This window comes from Corvus cornix, chromosome Z, assembly GCF_000738735.6.
Source record: "Corvus cornix cornix isolate S_Up_H32 chromosome Z, ASM73873v5, whole genome shotgun sequence".
Lineage (NCBI taxonomy): Eukaryota > Metazoa > Chordata > Aves > Passeriformes > Corvidae > Corvus > Corvus cornix.
Window position 1 is genome coordinate 63,888,668 of NC_046357.1, and position 9,004 is coordinate 63,897,671.

At 40.1% G+C, this 9,004-nt stretch overlaps 1 long non-coding RNA gene across 1 annotated transcript; it reads left to right on the forward strand.

The window, feature by feature from the left end:
• Positions 1-69: 69 nt before the first annotated feature.
• Positions 70-7,944, forward strand: LOC109143680. Its single transcript, XR_005603797.1, has 2 exons — positions 70-199; positions 1,176-7,944. It is a non-coding gene; the product is annotated as an uncharacterized LOC109143680 (long non-coding RNA).
• Positions 7,945-9,004: the final 1,060 nt, after the last annotated feature.

Below are 9,004 nucleotides of genomic sequence, written 5' to 3' on the forward strand. Positions count from 1 at the left end.
GGCCGCCCTGCGCGCCCGCTGGTGACTCACGGCGCCGCGCCGGGCCCCGGTTGGCTCGCCAGCGCCGCCCGCCCCCCGCTACCTCCTCCGCGGCACCTGCGGCCGCCGCGGCGCGCCGGCACACCGCTCGTAGCGCCTGCACACCGCTCGTAGCGCCTGCACACCGCTCGGCGCGGCTCGGCGGGGCACGGGCGGCGCGGTGAGTGGCGCTGCGGCGGCGCGGAGCGGAGCGGTGCTGCGGGCAGAGCCCCCCGCGCCCTCTCGTCCGGCCCTCCTTCCGCGGGGCGGGGACGGGCACGGTGCGACCCTGCTGCCAGACCCCGCACCGGGGCGGCGGAGCGCGGCAGTCCCGGCGGGAGAGGGTCGGGAGGCGCGGCGGCAGCGGCGGCTTTGTTTCCCCTGCGTCTCCCCAGCGCCACTGCCGCCGGCCGCGGGGAGGGGGGATGCGGCTCCCCCGGCCCGGGCGCCACTGCAAGGCGTGCCGAAACCCGCGCTGCGCCTTGGCTGCCTCCGAAGAAGCGTTTCTTCCATGCGATGCCCGCCGCCCCATTGCCACATGCTTGCGTGTTTGTGGGGTTTTCCCTCCCTCTGTAGCGGAACTTGATTTAAAATGAAGCAGGCGCGGCTCTCGAGGAAGAAAAGCACTTCTGCGTTACCCGATCGAGGGATCGTAGTTAATTAGTAATTTTACAAAACGATATGTCAAAGTCGTGTAATTACAAGCTTAACCTTTTATTTCAAGGAGGAGAATTGGTAGTTTTATTCCACGTTTGTAGCGTTTTATACATCCAATTACATCTCGTGAAATACAGAAGGGCTGGTAAAATGCAAAGTTGGGGTTGTACACGGCACTCTTAGAATTCTAAATTGTGCTTTCTAAAATCCTCTGCTTTTTTTAAAAAAAGAAGTATTTTTATAGACCTATAGACTCGCTAGTTTATGGTGGTACTGCGTGCTGTGCTTTTAATACTGTTGTGCAGATACAAACCTCAGCAAGCAGCTCCATCCAAAAACGATGAAAAAGCTGGTTGCTGTTTCTTTCCTTGGAAACGAAGTCTTGATTTATTAGCTTAATACTTTTAGTCTTTTCTAATGGTTCCTCCATTGAAGCAAGTATCTTTCATTTTCCATGTTTCCTCAATGTCATAACATATTTCTTTGTATGTTATTTGCAGAGTGAAGCCCTTTTTGATTCACATCCAGTTGTATCATGACTACACTAAAGACAAACCATACTACTGCATGAATAACTTTGGATTATCTCTTGCAGTTCATGTAATGAATGACTGTCTACATCATCCAAATGGGCAAATAAATAATTGATGTATCAAAGACTTGTTTAAAAAGTCAAGATTTGATATTACGTAGCTGAAAGACATCTGGTGATTATATTTCTCATACGTGTGTAAATGTGAAGAGAGCAGTTCCTAGTGTTTGCCTCCCTACAGCCCTTCCACCTCATGGCCTCAGGGGCAAAGACTGCTTTCCCAGCCTGCCTAGTATGTGGCATTAGATGCTACAGCCTTGTTCTTGCAAACATATGCTGCTGCAAGCAAGAAAAATCTATTGTGTACAAGGGGGTTGACTGGGGTCCTCAGGAAGATGGCTTAGTGTAAGTAGTATGTTGAAAACATCTTTCTTCTTGCAGATCTTCAGCACAACATACTGCCTTCAGTCGGATGCTCACTGCTGCATAGCCTGCTGCGCTTTGAGCCGAACAGCATTTTCACAAATGTCCTGCTGTCACTACAGAAATATTTTATAAGCCATATACTGAGAGCTGCAATACACAAGAAGACTCCAGTCATGCAGGAATACAGAGCTGGACATGCCTTGGTGTATACTGCTAGCAGATGGCCTTCCTTGTTTGTCTGTGGAGGATACAGGTTTACTGGGGGGAAAAAAATTATTCTTTGTGCCCTGCATTATTCCTGATCTATGAGCATCTGCATCTGGCTTTGTGATGGGGATCCAGCTTTCTATCTGGGATGTACCTAGCTCTTTGTACACCCCAGAGTTTGGACTCTAAAGCAGAACTTCCTGTAAAATAATTTTTATTGTTTCAACTTTATTAAAGCACTTGAGTAAGTTAGTGCATGAATCCTGTAATCCACAGATTTTGGTGGAATCTCCATAAAAGGATCTCAGACAGAAAAGTTTTCTCCATCCTTAGTACCATCCTTATGGGAACTCTGTTCAAGAAAGGGGCAAGAATCCTGCTGGATGCTGTGAGATGATCTGCAAGATGGGAGCTATCTGCACTGAGGTTTCATGTCTTTGCAGCATTTATAGTCTTTCAAAGGCTTGCTTCATGTGGGAATGGGAAGGTATTTGGGGGTCTGCAGCATGTATAATGAAATAGAGAGTCACTTGTTCATACAAGGATACAAGCCAGAATATATCCGTACAGGAGAATAGAATAAAATTGTGGGTTTCTGTCTGCTGAAAATACATGCACATGGGGGAATAGCCCTACTGTGCTAGTGATAACATAGGAGCAAAGCACCCAGGATGGTCTAAGGCTTAGGAAGGGTGCTGAATTTTGTAGGGAACGTGAGCTGGCTCTTGAAACGCCTTTTTGCATCGTGTTGGGGAAAACACGTTAACATTTGCTTTGTTTCCATTTGTGACCTGCAGTCTCTGTTTTTTGCCATATGTGTTTGAGTTGAACTTCAGCTTTTGGGAAGTCAGGAAGCTGCAGACAGTAGGCAGGTAAGAAAGTGCACAACCTCTGTACAGAGAGGGAGTGTGAAGGGAAAGCTGGCATTGCCACCTCACTTAAGCAAGTTCCCATAGTCAAGTGGTTTATGGTATTAAATATTATGCATAATTGTTTTATTACAGCTAATTATTTTTAGCGAAGTCTCCACCTTGTTTTCTGGCCATAACTGGTGAATATTTTTGAACATGTGATGTTTCCTGGAAAAAGCTGGAAAATATTGCCAAGAAGCTAAGTGAACCAGTTAGGCATTGCCTTTACCTTAAAATATGACACAACAAGAAAAGGCATCATATTACCATTCCTTTTGGGAATTGTGGCAGATATTGGCTCCCTGAGACTTTCCAACATCAATTCAGCTGTTAATGCATTTGGACTTATGAAAAAACGGATAAGTGGTTCCATCATTTAGTTTGGATATTTTGGGGTAATTGATTTACCCTACTGGTTATAGAGTGTAAAGTCAACTTACAAGAAAAAATAAAGAAGGAAAAGGACCTTCTGGAGTACACGTAATATGAATTCAGTGTGTTTTGTTCCTTTCTCTTTTTGCCTTAAAGACCATATAGTCTCCATTTCTAAATGAATTCCTGAAGCACTGGGATTACTAATTCAGCCTCAGGTCTTAAATCAATGGGACTTTGCCTTCGGCTCCTTTGGTGAAGGACATGAAGTGAGGATGTGTCTACAATATTCAGCCTAATCTAACAAAGAAAAGGAAGGCTTCATGGGTAGAAAAAGCAGAAGCTATGTATTATGGGATAGTATCTTGCATTAGGATCAGTTGCAGAAATATTTTCTTCATTGTGTGCTGGCATGAAAGACATTAACTGCTTAAGAGATTGCATGCCTGAAATGACAGTAAATGAAGGAGGTGTGTCCATGGCTATATTTTGGAGGTGCAGAGCCAGGATCTGTATTACTGACTTCAGAGGAGTTGTGCAGAGGATGAGAGAGAGAGAATGCATCCTTTGGGAATAATTTAAAATAGGTATGTGCATGAATCCTGATTCATGTGATTTCGTGTCTGTATCTAAGGGATAAATTGGCCTATTTTTTCTTTTTCCTTTTTTTCTTTTTTTTTGAAGGCTTCTCTGCAAACTATATGAAGGTTTATACTCTTGTTAAAAAGTCCTGCTCGTGTCCATGTTCTGTGTTTTGTCTGCAGCTTTATGCAAAAAGAAGGGGAACAAAGAAACACATATACAACTTTGCAGTAAAAATGCACCATTCCTGTGTTCTCAGGATGCCTAGGAGTAAATCAGGACTCACAGAAAAGTCCCCTTTGCCCTTCCCACCGTCATCATCTGAGCTGTAAAAATGAGGCAGAACTTAAGTTTCACTGGTGATTTTAATCCACTTTTTAAATTTTTTTTAATCATTAGTGGTACAAGAAATGTACAGTTCATCTCTGAAGGAGGCTAGGAAATACTTACTTCTTTTGGCTGTATTTTTCACAATGGCTAAAACAATGGATACAATTCCCAATATAAGCATCAATTGGAATTTGCTGCTGATTTCTGTGAGGACAGGATTTCCTCCTCTGTGCTACAAATTGGTCAGTTTTCTTTGTATGGTCACTTATTAATGGGCATCCCCTGTTTGTGAGCATGTGTTATATGAACACAAATGCATTTTGCTTAGTGTTATAGTATTAGAGACTTCATAATAGGAAGGAACATGCCATGTTGGGAACAGAACCTTGGAAGTATTTAATTTGTTTTCAAAACCTGAGTTCTTATTTCATTGGTGGCACTGTGCAGTATGTAAGCCTGGAAATGAGAGAATTGTAAGTCATGCTTTGGAACCAAAATTTCCATTATCTTTTTTTTTTTTTTTTTTTTTTAATAGTAAGATATGATAAAACTTTAGTTGTGGCAGAGAATGTGGCTTCAAAGTACACTCTTACTGATTTTTCAGCTGTGCACTTTTTATATTTATCTTTAGAAATGAGAAACTCTTTAAAATATCATGCCCTCAGGTGACACCAATTCTGTATGCTTAGTAATAAACCAGATAAAACTTGATCTTGCTGATACTGCAAGACTTATACATAAACTGGAGTATATTCTGATCAGATTTTCCTGTGAGAAAACCTGCTAGTATGCACACATATTAAAATTCCACCAGAAGTGTGTGTTTGTAAAGTTTTCCAGTGGAAGAAGAGGAATTTAGAGTTTATTTTTCTTTAATGTGCAGTGATTGACAGTCTATACTTTCACCTTTGTGGAAGTACACATGCATGCACATGGGAAATCTGACATTTGTGTTCCAAAAAACTCTACAGTAAGTGGAGAAGGATATTAAAATTTGTTTTCTTTTTTACTAAGGATGAAAAATGATGTGGTGTGTGTTAAAAATAGGAAATGTGATTAATTAAGTGGGTTAAAATTTAGGATTGCAGTGTTGTGCTTGTAGAGCATAGGAGATAGAAAGCGGGAGCAAGACATTACTGGCAAGCTTGGAGTGGGCCATGATGTTCTTGCATTATTTTGGGAATGTTTAGATTTGGAGGATAATGTGGAAACAGAATACAGTGTATTAACCTGAATGTAAAAATCCCTGAATATGTTCTTGGTTCATACATAAGCGGATGTTGCAGAAAACCAGTGTGTACCTCTGTATAAGGATAAGCAGCAGAGAACCATGCTAGGGAAATTCCCAATGTTCTTTGCAGGTAGACGGTGGGACTTGCTGATCAAAATAAGAACAAACTAAGGACATGGTAAGAGAACTGCCCTGTACTCATCAGTTATTTGGACTTAAGAGTGGATTGTGTTTTCCATGTCCCACAGTTCTTGCAGAAATGATCTGTTGTTACACTCTGCATTGCCTACTCACATTTTAAATGCAAATGTCATTTTTCATCACTAAGGGTGTTGTAAACTCTTGCCATTTTCATTCATTAGCCCTTCCTCTTTCCCATATGTTTAAGTTTCACAGTCTTTTTTTGGATACTCTTGTTAGGGAAGAGGTGTAATATTCGACAGGCAAATGGTCAACTTTGTCTCTGATGCAGGTGGTGTTTGGCAAGAAGTGGTAGACAGATTTACAAACTGAGGAAATGCGATATAACAGCACTCCCTTAAATTTTAACTTACATTGAAATTGATCAGTACTGATGCCTTTGCATCTATATGCAAGATAATATTGTCCTGCATACTGAAATATTGTTAGATTTTGCTTACAAGGAAATTGCTTCGGTGAAATTAAATGAATGATGCCATGAAATACAGTTTCTGAATCTCTTTCAGTAGTATAATGTGTATAATAAAATGTGTCTGCCTATAGCAGTACATAGACTCCAACTTTAATTCTGCAGGTTGAAAATCAGCTTTCTTAGGCCTGGGCCATCTTAGGACATACCCAGATAGAATAGATATAAGGATATTCTATCCTTGTAGGGTCAATGTTTCCTTGTTACAACTGATTTCAAAAGGAAAAGGAAGGTTTCTTGATTATTTTTTCTTTACAATTACATTTACTGTAAACCTTATCTAGAGTACTCTGGTGTCTTGTTTCTGCATTACCTAGTTTCTTTCTGATTTCCATACAGAATTTATTTATTCTGTAAGTTTTGTTCCTGCTGTTTCTGAGACTGACATTTATTTGTGTTCAGTGACTGTGCCTACGTTCTTCCCTGTCCTCTCTTAGCTCTCTCTTTTCCAAGCTAAACTAGCCAAACTCTTGGGCTCTGTACTGTTGATAGACCATTCCTCTAACCACTGTGATTGGGATCATCAAGCCCTCTCCCAGCTTGAATCCACCTTTCCTGGGCTTGACTGAACAGAAAGGTAGGTGGTGCTCCAGGGCTCAAAGAGCTCCACAAGAGGACTTGAGAATGTCTTCTCTGCTGACTTTAAGCTGACACTGATAATTTTGCTTGCTGGAAGTACCTTGACTGACATCCTGTGCTCTCCCTCTGGCTGCATCAGGTGGTGTTGTGGTCTCTGCTGTACATATCCACCTGCCCTAAGTATTTACCCTGAGGAGCAAGTTTACCTTTATAATCAAAGGGGAGAAATGGACACTTCTGCATGGCCACTCAGAGACTTTCATGCAAATTCTATTATTTAGTTTATATGTCAATTGTCTATTAAAGTGTGCTGTCCAAATTCATGTCCTTAATTTTGTTAACCTTCTTCCTAATTTCTGTGGCTAGATTGTTGGTGATGATATTTCAGATTGGGGATAATACTGTGTGATATGTCCCATGGCTGATCACCTCTTTGTAACCTCCTTTGCCCTAAAGTTTTCTTTTCACCATTACTCCTCATATATTCTTTAAGCTATATATGTTACACCATCTGGCAACTCTTGTACAAATTGCCAGCATTTGCTGCTTGACTAATAGTTTCCCATATTCATCTCATTTAGATTCTTTACTGAGTGACACGTGGACTTGATCTAGCTAACTTGATTAGTTGAAAAATTCAGATGGCTTATTGAAAGACAGACTGGAGTTATCTGGGTACAATCAAATTCTGGTAAATCCCAATTGCTTTCTCCCGTTTTCCAAGCACACATGAAGTTTATCAAGTTTTCTAGTCTGCATTTGTTCTAAAACTTAGTGTATTATTGAAGTTGAGACTGTAGGTGACTGGCTAAGCAGTTGGAGAAACTTTTCCTATTGTCTTTCTTAAATATAAACAATGTTCATTTTGTTCTTTCAAAGCACATCTTAGGACAGAGACTGTCTACGCCACTGCAAGATCTTTGGAGTTTCACCTCTGTTCCATTTGTTCTGTTTCCTTATTTTTCTTTTAACTATCCTGCACTTGACAGCATAGTCATTGTTCTGTTGAAAAGTGAATCAAGTATTAATTTAGTTACAGAGCTATACTTAGAGGATTTTTAGTCTTAGTATCTTATTCAATATGTGTGCAATGGACTTTTTTTATTTATTAATGTATTTATTGAGCATTTGAAGGAATTGCAAACTCTTGAACTTTCTAGTTCTCTCAAGTTTTTAAAATTTGGTCTTTTACAATAGACAACTTAATTCTGTGTATTGTTTCATTTGATTTAGAGCTGGCTGGTTATCATTCAAATCAGATTTTACCAGATCTGATGTGGAAATCTTAATAGAAAACAGAACTCAGCCACAGTAGTGTTTGTCCATTTGCTACCTGGTGAAGATACACCCATCATTCATGTGCTGAAGTAGCCAGAACTGACAGCAATCAGTAGTATTTTTTTCTGCATATGGAAGGTTCAGGTAAAAATACAAGGCCCTGACGTATCTTTCCCCCATGTAACACTGTAGAGCTGTGCCTGCTGTCCTGTCTGTTAGCCCATATCAGACTCCAAGTCTATCCCATTAGAATCTTTCTATTCCAGATTGATTTTGATCTTTTTATACTGAAGTCTGTCACATTATTAGTATGCAAAACTACTGCACTGTCATAACCATTACTTCATTTTACCTGAATTCTTTAAAATATAGGTAAGTACCTTTTCAAAGCTGCATTTTTGTCATGGTTGCAATTTTATCATGTCTCTGTTTTTCCTTGGAGATCCATTTTATCATGACCTCTGCAGTTAGTTTCAGTGTCAGTACTGCATAGCATCTCCTGTTACAAGGAGAGAAATCTTCATTGCATATAACAAGTGATTCTTTAGGCTTTTCAACTGCACTTACCTTGTTTGGTTTTTTCTAAGAATATTGCTCAGGATATCTAGGTTCAGTTTATGGCTTGGCTTTGTAGAAATTTTTTTCAAGTGTTCTTGTGCAGATCAGTTTTTCAATGCATTTTTGCCCAGAAAAATGAGGGAAAACATGTCCCCCTGTTTCAGAAAGCACTTTGAGGGGGTATATTTATCAATGCTTGGCAAGGGCTCAAGTAATTTAGTAGTAAATACAGTAAAAATGGTGACTGGATGGTTCAATCCTTAGAATAGCAGTTAATACATTGTCAGATTTTTTTTTTTCAGAAGTGAAAGCTTAGGAAAATTTCCAAATATTTTGTAGAATAAACACTACCTGTGCCTTTCCCAATAGTGATTATTATTATTATTGCAGCTCTTGGCTTATTTTCAGGTAAATACACACCACTATTCAAATTTTAAATTTTTATTGATATATGTAAAAGGGAATCACTGTCACCAAGAGAAAAGGTTTTGTTGATAACTTCTGTTATCAGAGCCTGCTGTCAGACTGATGTTCTCATTACTATTTTTTAATTTAGCAAAAAATTGCTTGCTGTTGTATTTCTTAGCATATGGTTGGAGGAAACGGTAGTATTTTGGATGTTCATTCTGAGAATTCTCAGAGCTTTGCTTCTA